The sequence below is a fragment of the Callionymus lyra genome, chromosome 19 (assembly GCF_982586985.1).
Source record: "Callionymus lyra chromosome 19, fCalLyr1.hap1.1, whole genome shotgun sequence".
NCBI lineage: Eukaryota > Metazoa > Chordata > Actinopteri > Syngnathiformes > Callionymidae > Callionymus > Callionymus lyra.
Genome location: NC_141836.1, coordinates 3,149,221 through 3,163,792, shown reverse-complemented (window position 1 = coordinate 3,163,792; position 14,572 = coordinate 3,149,221). Strand labels below are relative to the sequence as shown.

General features: G+C 42.2%; 1 long non-coding RNA gene across 1 annotated transcript; it reads right to left on the bottom strand.

Annotated features, from left to right (window-relative positions):
- Nucleotides 1–269: 269 nt before the first annotated feature.
- LOC148058972 (uncharacterized) lies at nt 270–13,848 on the bottom strand. Its single transcript, XR_015709511.1, has 4 exons — nt 13,327–13,848; nt 11,570–11,638; nt 8,771–8,847; nt 270–381 (listed from the first exon to the last, which is right to left on the bottom strand). It is a non-coding gene; the product is annotated as an uncharacterized LOC148058972 (long non-coding RNA).
- Between the last annotated feature and the right edge of the window lie 724 nt (nt 13,849–14,572).

The following is a 14,572-nucleotide window of genomic DNA, read 5'->3' as shown; positions in this document are numbered from 1 at the left end:
ATTTGCGACACCAAAATAAACAAACACCATGAATATCTGCATGTTAATTGTGAATAAAGAAGTCCGTGACTGTGAAGCAGACGAAGCTGTAAGTCGACGCGTCCACTTCCTGTTCGAACTTTGAACTTTGAACATGATCCAAATAACAACCTGTTCAGTCTCACTAAAATATTGAGGACCAAACTGTCAAACGTCCTCGTCCCACTCGTCCAAACACCTTTGTTTGTGTTCCATCTATTTGAAGGGCAAACAGCGGTGACAGTGGAACCAGCGTGAGTGAGAAATAGTCGAGGCTGGAGGTTGCGGCGCCAGCTGGCAGCGGCCGAAACGGAGCCAACCTGGTCATCCTCAAAACACGGCTCCCAGGCGGACCTTGGGGTCCTTTAAAACAAATAAAAAGCAATGTTCACATTAATGCAGCCGCCATCTGACAACAGAGGCGGCGAGCGCAGCCAGAGCTGCAAACAGCAAGAGGGAAACCTGCCAAACCGGCACTTTGGAGCTCGACGGCTTTATGTTGGTCGCGGATAGAAAGGTCGTTTATTCCTCTGCGGAGAATTGTGGCGACAATACGCTCGACGCGTCTTCATTGTTCCTCGAAGAAAAACCTCAATTCACAGCCTGTGTTCGTCCGACTGTAATTAATCCTCCGAGATGTAGTTACGACTGATAACCACCGGGTCGACGTTAATCCTTTATTTCGACGGCATCCAAGAGGTTTTTTATTAAAATGATCGAGTCAAAAACATGTCGCTTTTACAGCCATGTGATCGTCTGGATTACTTTCATCAAATACCAGGGAAAATATAAACGTGGGGAAGAAAAGATCATGGATTTGGTGTCGTTCTGGAGTACCATCTGGATCCAGGAGGGTTTTGAAGAATTTGTCATCCACTTCAGAATGAAAAAAACTGTCTTCCTCATAATAGATAAAAGAGGTTCAGAGAAAATAAATCAGTGGTTTGATCCACAAAATATCTCGATTAGTTTCTTTATTTTCATCCCAACAAACTCAGAGGAAGTTTCTTTTTGTCAAATTATTCAAATCCATGTGTTTCTCACACAATTCTCTGAGCGACTCAACATATTCTGAGGCTGAAAGAAGTAGAAAAACGAAACCAAAGCTTCCAAACTCAGAAGTGAAGAAAACACAATGTTCCCAAACAACAACTTCAACTTCAGAGCTCGTTCGGAGAAAAACAACCTGAACTTCCGGGTGAAACTTTCAAACAAAAAACAAATGCATCGTAAATTCTTTATACGTCGTGTGCGGAGAAAACACAACTATATCCTAATCTAGTTACTGTTGTTAACTAGTTATGTTAACATGTTAAAATACATGTTAAAACTGAGAACATGTGTTGAATTCTGGGCCAACGATCCAATATTCCAGCACAAAAAAGCTTCTCCTCTCGCCGTCGAGCTTCAAATGTCAGCCTCTTTTATTAGTTTCACCAAAACTTCCTCTCCTTCCTCCTCAGTCTCTCCATCTCAGTTTGACTTTTAACTTCACGAAAACACGTCCGACGGGCCGAAGTGATTTAGAAAATCTAACCGGCGCCTGCCAACCTTTCACGAGCTCACCCTTCCTCTCCCTCAAGTTTACCTCCCGCCACTCGTCCCACCCCCGTCCTCACCCCCGTCCTCACCCCCGTCCTCACCCCCGTCCCACCCCCGTCCTCACCCCCACGAGAAGCCACCCCCGTCCTCACCCCCGTCCTCACCCCCGTCCTCACCCCCACGAGAAGCCACCCCGTCCTCACCCCCGTCCTCACCCCCACGAGAAGCCACCCCGTCCTCACCCCCGTCCTCACCCCCACGAGAAGCCACCCCCGTCCTCACCCCCACGAGAAGCCACCCCCGTCCTCACCCCCATCCTCACCCCCACGAGAAGCCACCCCCGTCCTCACCCCCGTCCCACCCCCGTCCTCACCCCCACGAGAAGCCACCCCCGTCCTCACCCCCGTCCTCACCCCCACGAGAAGCCACCCCCGTCCTCACCCCCGTCCTCACCCCCGTCCCACCCCCGTCCTCACCCCCACGAGAAGCCACCCCCGTCCTCACCCCCGTCCTCACCCCCACGAGAAGCCACCCCCGTCCTCACCCCCGTCCTCACCCCCGTCCTCACCCCCGTCCCACCCCCGTCCTCACCCCCGCGAGAAGCCACCCCCGTCCTCACCCCCGTCCTCACCCCCGCAAGAAGACACCCCCGTCCTCACCCCCGTCCCACCCCCGTCCTCACCCCCACGAGAAGCCACCCCCGTCCTCACCCCCGCAAGAAGACACCCCCGTCCTCACCCCCGTCCCACCCCCGTCCTCACCCCCACGAGAAGCCACCCCCGTCCTCACCCCCGTCCTCACCCCCACGAGAAGCCACCCCCGTCCTCACCCCCGTCCTCACCCCCGCGAGAAGCCACCCCCGTCCTCACCCCCACGAGAAGCCACCCCCGTCCTCACCCCCGTCCTCACCCCCGCGAGAAGCCACCCCCGTCCTCACCCCCACGAGAAGCCACCCCCGTCCTCACCCCCGTCCTCACCCCCGCGAGAAGCCACCCCCGTCCTCACCCCCGTCCTCACCCCCGCGAGAAGCCACCCCCGTCCTCACCCCCGTCCTCACCCCCGCGAGAAGCCACCCCCGTCCTCACCCCCACGAGAAGCCACCCCCGTCCTCACCCCCGTCCTCACCCCCGTCCTCACCCCCGCGAGAAGCCACCCCCGTCCTCACCCCCGTCCTCACCCCCGTCCTCACCCCCGTCCTCACCCCCGCGAGAAGCCACCCCCGTCCTCACCCCCGTCCTCACCCCCGTCCTCACCCCCGCGAGAAGCCACCCCCGTCCTCACCCCCACGAGAAGCCACCCCCGTCCTCACCCCCGTCCTCACCCCCGTCCTCACCCCCGCGAGAAGCCACCCCCGTCCTCACCCCCGTCCTCACCCCCGTCCTCACCCCCGCGAGAAGCCACCCCCGTCCTCACCCCCATCCTCACCCCCACGAGAAGCCACCCCCGTCCTCACCCCCGTCCCACCCCCGTCCTCACCCCCACGAGAAGCCACCCCCGTCCTCACCCCCGTCCTCACCCCCACGAGAAGCCACCCCCGTCCTCACCCCCGTCCTCACCCCCGTCCTCACCCCCGTCCTCACCCCCGTCCTCACCCCCGTCCTCACCCCCGTCCTCACCCCCACGAGAAGCCACCCCCGTCCAGAAGACAGTGCAGCGTCGCGGCTCCGTGCGTCTGAAGAACAGAATCCTGTCGGCCAGGAGAGCGAGCGCTGAGATGGAAAAATTTAATCGCATTAAGAGGAAAAAAAAAAAACGTCCCTTTTCATTTGTAAATTCCACAGACACATTTTTTTTCCGACGTTTTCTTCCACCCTTCTTTTCTCCCCTTCTTCTCTGGGCTCACCCCGACACGGCTGCTGAACTCACAAAACATCCGCTGAGCACCCAACACACACACACACACACACACACACACACACACACACACACACACACACACACACACACACACACACACACACACACACACACACACACACACACACACACACACACACACACACACACACACACACACACAAGCCCTCAACTTACTTCAGCTGCAGATTGACAGACCAGGATGGAGGCCTGTTGAATAGACACACACACACACACACACACACACACACACACACACACACACACACACACACACACACACACACACACACACACACACACACACACACACACACACACACACACACACACACACACACACACACACACACACACACACCCACACACACACACTGTAATTCCTTTCTTTTCCTCTTAAACGAGAGATCAAAGTCAGTTTCACAGACTCCTCCTCGCTTCCCTCCCTCCATCCGCATATTGATTTCTCTTACTAAACCATCCCTCCTCTTCTTCCCACTATTTGTTCTAGACTCTTAAACTTTCTCTTCAGCACCTCCACTTCCTTCACCCATTTTTCCTGTCCTCACTTCTCCCTCTTTTTTCTTTTTTTTTCTCCTTTCCTTTGAAGGAGAGCTTTGTTCCGGTTTCCTGTTGTGTCCAAATCAATTGTTATTCTGGACTACCTCCACACACACACACACTCATTCCACGACTACACATCCCTTCGTTCCTCAGTTATTGACCCCTTTCTAGCGAGGACACACACACACACACACACACACACACACACACACACACACACACACACACACACACACACACACACACACACACACACACACACACACACACACACACACACACACACACACACACACACACACACTCGTTGCTTCCATGGGGACGAGCACTAAAGAGTGCTGAGGATTAACAGACTTGTTCAAATATTGTCAAGAGCTTTCTCCACTAAATAAACTCCTGGTCAATCACTCACTATTCTCAGTGTGTAGCACGATGTGTGTCGAGATAAATATGAGATTAAAGAAACTAGTGTGTTGTCAAGAATCTGCCGCCATGACACGCATCGCGATACAGAGGCGACCATACGATATCTTTTGATATATAGTGATAGTGTAGTAACAAGTATATATGTGTAGTATTGTCCAGTACTTGACTCTGGTGTTGTGATAGTGTAGTAACAAGTATATATGTGTAGTATTGTCCAGTACTTCACTGGTGTTTTGATAGTGTAGTAACACGTATATATGTGTAGTATTGTCCAGTACTTGACTCTGGTGTTGTGATAGTGTAGTAACAAGTATATATGTGTAGTATTGTCCAGTACTTGACTCTGGTGTTGTGATAGTGTAGTAACAAGTATATATGTGTAGTATTGTCCAGTACTTGACTCTGGTGTTATGATAGTGTAGTAACAAGTATATATGTGTAGTATTGTCCAGTACTTGACTCTGGTGTTGTGATAGTGTAGTAACAAGTATATATGTGTTGTATTGTCCAGTACTTGACTCTGGTGTTGTGATAGTGTAGTAACAAGTATATATGTGTAGTATTGTCCAGTACTTGACTCTGGTGTTATGATAGTGTAGTAACAAGTATATATGTGTAGTATTGTCCAGTACTTGACTCTGGTGTTGTGATAGTGTAGTAACAAGTATATATGTGTAGTATTGTCCAGTACTTGACTCTGGTGTTATGATAGTGTAGTAACAAGGATATATGTGTAGTATTGTCCAGTACTTGACTCTGGTGTTATGATAGTGTAGTAACAAGTATATATGTGTAGTATTGTCCAGTACTTGACTCTGGTGTTGTGATAGTGTAGGAACAAGTATATATGTGTAGTATTGTCCAGTACTTGACTCTGGTGTTGTGATAGTGTAGTAACAAGTATATATGTGTAGTATTGTCCAGTACTTGACTCTGGTGTTGTGATAGTGTAGTAACAAGTATATATGTGTAGTATTGTCGAGTACTTGACTCTGGTGTTGTGATAGTGTAGTAACAAGTATATATGTGTAGTATTGTCCAGTACTTGACTCTGGTGTTGTGATAGTGTAGTAACAAGTATATATGTGTAGTATTGTCCAGTACTTGACTCTGGTGTTGTAGTATTTATAGACCACATGACTCTTGACGAAGTCGTAACTTCCTTCATTTGTTTTCAAACCAAAATATGTCCAAACATCAGTTTTAAAAGCTGCTGTACTCACTGTATCCTCTCGTCCTCAGTCATCGCAAAGATCTCACAACAGAGGACGAAAGGATAGCTGCCATCTAGTGGCTGGAAGTTTCATTCCATAGTCGCAGTAAATATATGCATGTTTTTGTCAATAAAGACATCATTAAAGATCGATTAATGAGAAAACTCCAACCTTCCTGACTCACATGTTTTCACAAGTCTTCTCCTCCAAGATACAAGAGTCCAACAACACAACAACACACACACACACACACACTAGTTTAAAATAATGTTAGTGCTCTTGAATATCACATTATCTCAGCCTAAAAAGAAACAGTAGCAGATAATAACAACCATATTTGAAACTAAAACACAAACCTAACCTTCCTAAACCAACTGTAACTAAAGAACTGAACGGGTCCTCGTTCACAACAAGTCTAATGAAAGAATCACTTGATCGCGGCTCATTAGACCGTCTTGGTGAAACCATGCATGCTGCTAACAAGCCACCCACTCTGCCACGCCGCACACCTCCGTCTCGCCGAGGTGGTCACCCGGCTGAACCGGACCCTCTCCATTGTGTGTCAGTAAAACACTCGCTTTCACATTCCTGCTGGATACTGTCACCGCAGACGCACACAATGGCGCGGCTTTAGCTCGGCAAATCTTTTTTAGTTCGGGGCTGCAGCGTCAGCCCTAGTGTGTGTGTGTGTGTGTGTGTGTGTGTGTGTGTGTGTGTGTCACGACTATCTCCCTCCATCAGAGGGCACTCTCATGCAACCTGATTATGCCTCCTGGTCTCCTCTGTCCTCGGCATGTGACCTGGAACTCACCACGTGAGGCAGAGAAAAAGCCTGACAGGCATCTGCAGAGAAAGAAAAACTTTCTCCAAAACGACCTCGAGATACACGTCGAAAAACAAAAGTCTCACAAGAGTGCGTCGCCAACAGTCGAGGAGAATCCATCAGAAGGAGATTCTCCAACACTATTATTAACAAGATCCAAAAAAGCATCACTAAACATCTGCCGCTGACGGTTGTAACGCCGAGAGCAGGTTTTATTTTCTCCTGCCTCGCGTGAAAGCCTCAATAAAACAAGCGCCGGAGTCGGCGAGGCGAGGCGGCGTCCTAATGACAAACCTGCCCGGCAAAGGTCTTTTCATTTCCTGCTGCTCAATAACTCGTTAGCTTCATCAGACGATGAGTGAATGAGGAGAAATTAAAAAATAAACACGGCTTTTCCAATACCGAGCAGCCGGAGCCGCCGCCGAGCACTTGTCGACAGGGAGTGAGATTAAAAGTTACGGCGCTAATAACACATAATAGGATCTACTGTGATCGGCAAATTGGAGCATGATTTGTTGATAAGAGTGTAAGTAAATACTTGAATTAAAGGAGTGTGGATGGAGGTGCTAGAGATCTATAAGTAAGTAAGTAAGTAAGTAATATTTATTTATATAGCGCTTTTCGAGACCAGGGTCACAAAGCGCTTAAACAATCAAAACAATACTCAAAAAAGTACATACTTTAAAGATCAAGATAAAACTGAGAACAACACAGGAGTTCCAGAAATTCAAGGAAAAGCCTGAACAAATAAAAACGTCTTAAGATGTTTCTTAAAGGAGTCAGTAGATCATAAAGCGCAAAGAGAGAGGAAGATCGTCTATATATATATATATATATATATATATATGATGGAGGGCATTTACCATCATGAATATCATCTAGCTAAATTACATTTATTTCTTGTAATTATTCATCATATAATTGCCCTTTTATGGTAATGAAGCCTATTTATCATATTTTATTTTTCTATTATTACTTTATTGATTACTCTGTAGAATTCCTGTGCTGTGTTGACAACAAGATCTTTACAAGATCTTTGTGTTTTCTTCCTTTGATCTTTGCTTTTTATATTTGCTCTTTGTTATTTCTTTGCATTTTTTTTATTTTTATCTGCGCTTTGTTCTTTTTCTTACTCTTATGAAACTAGCGGAGATTTCCAGAGGGATTAATAAAGTCCATCTAATCTAACACTGACATTACAATCCGGCCCACCAAAGGGCAGCTTGATGGTTTTACTACAAATCATCATTCATTTCGATCCCAGTTTCTTCAGGCGAGAGGCGGGGGACACCCTGGACAGGATGCCAGACTGTCTCAGGAAACACAAAGACACACAACCATTCGTCGCAAACGCACTCATACCTACGTATGGTATGTTCTCAATCAACCTCTGTATGTTCTTGGTCTGTGGGAGGAAACCGGAGTGCCCGGAGTAAACCCACGCGACACGAGAACATACAAACTCTGCCTCCCAGTCTGGAAGTGAACCAACAACCTTCTTGCTGATCGTGCTACCAATCTGTGTCCCAGATTAGTGTTCATGTGGTCGACTTGTAAAAATCTTTTAAGAGCAGATAAGAAACACTTTCACGAAGTGTTGAAAATTGACTAAAGATATTTAGAAAAAAAACAACTTCTATTTTTATTTTGACAGACGTTACTTTTAAATGTTTTTCTTCCAACTTTTATTTCCTGCAGAGACAACAGTAGAAAATTCAGACGCAGAGAAAATGAGGACGGATTGATCCTCCAGGAATGAAAATCAGCCTCAAACTTCCCGATAGTATAAAATAATATCTTATAACTTTATTTAAATGATCATCATCAGTTCGACTCCCCTGACCTTAAAGATGGAATTGTGCTTAAAACATAGAAGTAGATATGATATAAAATGTTTCAACTCTTAGTCACGTGTACTTCTGTGTTTATTACAACAGTGTCATCAATAACAACGATACCAATAATACTAGTAAAGATTTGAAAATATCGAAGTCAAACTTTCTCCTTTTATATTCACACGAAGGTTTGAAAAGTAAATTCCGATGCAGTCGAGGAAGATAACATTGATTTGTTGGGGAAAAACAAATCCTCTCCCGCAGCGATTTTCCTGCTTCCTTATCTGAGTCCTGTTCTTATCTCCTGTCCTCTTACCACTGCTCCTAATTCTGCTTCGAAAATTTCAGCTTTCAAGATTCCCATCATCAACAGCCCCTCAGCTGATCTGTTTCCAGGGAAACGTGGCCGCGGAGTAAAGAGGACGACCCGAGGGTATTGGATACATATAATCTGACTGCAGTGTGTGTGTGTGTGTAGGTGTGTAGCTCACCTGAGGGTATTGTTGGTGACCTTTGGTAAATCCATCCAGTCCACGAGATCCGTCTGCTGCACTCGGAGGAGGAAGACCTGTCGGAGCAGGAGGAAGAAGATCAGCAACGACGTGGAAATACATCACTGTCTTAGTCCTTCATTGAAAAATGATCTGACTTTTAAAAAGTTCGTGGTCGTGATTGTTGAAGTTGGGCAGCGTGTAAATGAGCAACGCATTAAAAGGGTGAGGAACCTTCTCAGTGATCTCCTCCTATCAGATCTTTCCTTAAGGTTAAAAACAACGTAATTTAAGCAAGATTTTACTCTCAACAAGCTTCGATCTTACAAAGTAGAAACATCGAAGTCGTCAAAGTCGTGTGAAAGAACATCAGTGTCATCACAGTGTTGAACGGTTGAATCTTTCAAATGTTACAAATTAGACAAACATGTAAATTAATTGAAATGTAGCCATTTTTTTTAAAAGCAAATTAAGTATCTATCTATCTATCTATCTAATAAACATTTTCTACAATTGTTTTATTAATTAGTTAAATTCATTCTTTTCTACAGTGAAGGTTTGAATTTGTTTGTTGTTTGATTAAATAACTAAATCCAATCATTTCTATATAAAAAGTTTGAAAATTAATGTTTATTACAATATTCTTTTTCCTTACTTTTTACCCTTTTATTATTACAGTAAACTTGTTTTACAAAGTATTAAAATTATAAAGACAAACTATATGTAACGAAACCAAGTTTATTTAGAAAATAATCGCTTTTATTGATTAATTATTTAATAAAAACAATATAAAATTATTGGATTTGACTGTTAAAAAAATTCAAGGCTTAAATAAATGAAATTTAAATAAAAGATAATTCAAATTTCCAACATATTAAACATAAAATCTTTCTTTTTATTCTGTCGCCACTGAAACCCTTCCATGGAGTGGCTTCAGTCGATGATCATCATCAAAGATGACACGTTTATAATTAGTTTCCTCGACAGGAAGTCGGTTCATCGGAGAAGCTTCGGTTCGAGGAGCGACTTCTTTGTTTTGGCTTCGAGGCAACGGTCGAAGGTTCGAAGTATTTCAACGTTTTCCGTCTCGACACGAAGGAGACGCGAACACGCGTGTGTCTCGCTCTCGTGATCGATGGCGTCCGTCAACACAGACCCAGAAATCCTCCCAGAAAGTCACTTTCTTTTCCACGTTTGCAGCAGCTCGCGCTGAAATCTTTCATCTCCAGCTCCCTGCAGGTCTGTGATGCATGTAATTGAAGAGCGAGACTGGGTGGGAATCAAAATAGGAGGCGAGAGCCGCCGCCAGAGTCGCGCGACCACGTCCGTGTTCTTTTACCGATCCACGGAAAACGTACTTAAACCCTTCGCTGGTTAATTGAGGCGAGAACACGCGACGGCGACGAACGAGGTTTTGTTCTCGAAGCCACAGATACGCGTCGGAATGTGGAGCCGAGGAAGCGACGCGAGAGCTCAGGTGTGGATCTGTGACCAGTTGATTAGCCATCGTGAGCCCGGACGGCTCTAAGAAATGACAGTCGACCCAGAAGTTGATGGAACGTGAACGTGAACAGGGGCGGAAAGAAAACGAGGGACGGGATGAGAAGAAAGAAATGTGGGGAGTGAGATAATCTCGACGATGAGATAACCGACTGATATAACCGGAAGAATAACCTGGAAATGTTTCCGTTTCGAGGCCAGGGTTGTGAAAGCACACGAGAAAATCCTCGGTCTGTCGGCCCATGTGAGATTTGGACTCTCAACCGTCTTACTGGGTGACGAGAGGACAGAGCTAAAGCCAAACTATTTACGTTGCTCACCAGAAACATTGGACGACAGCGGCGGAGAGAAGGAACTCTGACTGTAAGTAAGTAGGTAAAGGTTATTCGTAAAGATGTTTCTAGACCAGGGTCACAAAGCACTTGAACAATCAAGAACAATATACAGTTAAAATATATAAAATACAAACACAGGAGCCTCAGAGAATCAAGGAAAAGCACAAATAAAAGTGTCTTGAGATGTTTCTTGAAGGAGTCAGTAGATCATCAAACACAGATGTTTCTTGAAGGAGTCAGTAGATCATCAAACACAGATGTTTCTTGAAGGAGTCAGTAGATCATCAAACACAGATGTTTCTTGATGGAGTCAGTAGATCATCAAACACAGATGTTTCTTGAAGGAGTCAGTAGATCATCAAACACAGATGTTTCTTGAAGGAGTCAGTAGATCATCAAACACAGATGTTTCTTGAAGGAGTCAGTAGATCATCAAACACAGATGTTTCTTGAAGGAGTCAGTAGATCATCAAACACAGAGATGTTTCTTGAAGGAGTCAGTAGATTCTGATCCACAGACCTCAGAGCCCGAGCTGGGGTGTAAGTCTGGATCAGATCACTGATGGAAGGTCTGACCATGAAAGTAAGAACCAGAATTTTAAAGTTGATCCTGAAAGAAACTGGCAGCCAGTGAAGAGTTTTAAGGATCAGAGAAATGTGAGTTCTTCTACTAGAGCTGCTCAGAATTCTGGCTGCAGAGTTTAGTATGAACTGTAGACGAGACACATCCTTCTTGATTAGACACTTAATAAACTGTTACAATAGTCTGAACGACACAAACTCATGAATTATAAGATCCAGATCGTGTTGTGACAACATTTTCCTAAGTTTAGAGATTTTTCTCAGTTGAAACATTTTGTTTTCTTCAGTGTTGAACTAGAGACAAGTCTTTGTCAAACACAACAACCAGATTTCTGTAACAGTGTGATGAGCAGATGTAGACGGTGAAATAAAAAGGACGTACTTTATAAAAACAAGGCGGACGACAAGTGTCGAGATGTCGAATTCCTCCTCAGCTGCCACGAGATGACGCCTGAACAACACAGTTTGTTTATTCATTGAAAAACTGAAGTCAAAACTAATGATGAGTCGGCAAATTGTTATGTAGAAGATTATGATCATGAAGACGGTGGAGTTGATGGTGAGAAAAGTAAAAAAAAATCTATGTAATTAATAAAGTATTAAAAAAAGTATTTGAATTATATAAGTGGTTCATTTTGTACTTTCTTTTGTATGGCAGTATATCAGGGTTATTTAACTTTTGTTTTTTTTTAGCATTTTAAATGTTGAAACATTGAATTTAGTCATTGAAACTATGTTTTTGTTTTAAGCATTTACTTAATTTTGAATTGTTGAATTCAATTAATTTTAATATTAAAAATTAATGTTTAATAATCCAAAATTGTAGTTTTTAATCAGTGATTAAACTTCATCCTTATCCTTATAAAATATTCAAGTTTTTTACACTCACAAAAAAACAAAAACAAATGCAACCTTTTGATAAACTAAATATTAATTTAATTTATTAATTAATAGCAAGTTCCCGAGTCACTGTATCCTTCTGCGACACAAAAATATGAATATTTGCAGGTACATTTTAAATTAAAAAATAAAAAACGAAATGTGAAAATAAATATTGAGATATAATCGATATTTTCTCAAACCCCTGATATAAACAGTAGCAAATATTTGAACAAAAGCATGTAAAAATGACACGAATATGACTTGAACGTGAGAAACTAAACTATTCTTTTACAACAACAGCTCTAATGAAAGACTGAGTCATCAAACAACCTGGTGGTTAAAATAAAACAAGAGTTAAAATAAGGTTGAACCGCAACTCAATTTAATTGTTTGATAAAAACAAATTCAACCTTTAAATAAACTAAATATTTAATAAAACAAGTTTAACTTTTTAAAATACTGATTATTCAATTCAATTATTCAATAAAAACGAGTTTAATCTTTAAATAAACTAATTATTGAATAAAAGAAGTTTATCTCTAAATAAACCAATTGTTTAATTTTATTATTTAATACAACAAGTTTAACTCTTTTTTTTAATATTGATTATTCTATTCAATTATTCAATAAAAAAAATCATCTTTCAATAAACTAATTATTTAATTCAATTATCAAATAAAAACAAGTTCAACCTTTTAAAATGACTGATAATTAATTTCAGTTATTCAATAAAAAACAGTTTAACCTTTTAAAATACTGATTATTAAATTTAATGATTCATTAAAAAACTATTCAAACTTTAAATAAAGTAATTATTTAATAAAAACAAGTTTAACTTTTTTTAAATACTCATTATTCAATTAAATTATTCAATAAAAAAACAATTCAAACTTTCAATAAACTGATTATGAAATTCAATTATTTAATAAAAACAAGTTTAACCTTTTAAAATATACCAATTATTCAATTAAATCATTTAATAAATAATTCAATGTTCATGAATTTTTCAAGGTTCTTTCTTTCCTCCTCCTGGATCGTGAGACAAACACAGATTGTTCTGGAGTGTCACAGGTAAGGAGAAGTTTGGAGGTTCACGTGGAGGTGAGCGTTCCCAGCGAGGAGGAGGAGATAGTGGAAGCAGGTGTGATCCTCACAGATCCCAGTGTTTGATTAGCGGAGGAAGTGCCGAGGATTATGAGATTATGATCAGTGTCGCTGGTCATGTGAGGCGCCGCGGCCAACACTGACCCTTCTTACCTTCTCGCAGCTTAGCAGGAAGATGAGGTCACACATCCACACACCTTCGCTCGTCCGCACATTGCACAGCAAACCTTAGAAAGATCCACCGGTTAGTCAACTTCATTTCCTTCAACCTTCCTGTTCCTTCTCTACGTCTATTTCCGTCGCTGCCTATCCTTCTCTCCGCCGCATGCTTCACATGCACGGCTTATCCATGTCCTCAGACAGCCGGCACTTCGTTTTTCCATCTGGAGGTTCAGAGAGCACAAACACAAACAATCATCTGAGCCGGAGTCCAAACTCATTCCAGAATCTAAGGCGTAAAAATCGAAGCCAACATCGGTGAGTCCTCGTTTTTTTTTGTGTTTTTGATTCGTCATCGTCGCTGCCGTAGAAGCTCCGGGTCTGTGGATGGAAGAGTTTTCTTTACTCAACGATGACTCAGAGAAAAACTTGTTATTTCAAGATTTTTTTGTTTCTAATTGTAATTTCCTGTCATTATAGTCTTTTTATACATGGGTTTGTTTTTTATCTTGAAGTAAAAAGTAGACACTGAGACATCGGGTCAATAAATACCTTTAGTTTTATGTGAAACATGTATTAAAAAAACATTGTGTTGAGAAGTATTTGCTTTTAAAAAGTGTAAACTGCATAATTCAACTACAAAACTGATATTATTTTCAAAGTAAAGTCGTTTTTTATAGCGTGTTTCAATACAATGTCTAAAGAAAAAGTAACTTTTACCACAAATTAAAAAAACAATCAAAGTTTACCTTGAATCCTGAAGTCAGGGTCACAGGCCCTCGCACAGAACCTATAAAACTATAAAAAATATAGTTATTATATACTTTATGGACGATATTACTGTCAAAGATTGAATGTTATTTGAATAATTTGAATCAGAAAATTAAAAATCAAGTATTAGAGTTTATTGGTTTGTGTTTAATGGAAGATTCATTGTGCAAACAATTTGAATGTGTTTCTTATTCAGTCTGATTGTTGTTTAATTCAAATTAATAATGTAAACATATTGATGTTCATGTAAACAAAACCATGTACTTTACTTAAAAGAAATGACTACAAAGTAACCGAGAGAAGTCATTATTAAAAGTGTTACTGAAGCATGTTTACGATTATTTAAAAAACGACTTTAAAAGTAACTACTAATGCTGGACATTTTGAGCATTTATTAACGATGGGTTTCCTTAAATTAAATACAAATAAAATGTGAAATGTATAAATAATGAAATTTTAAAAACCACAT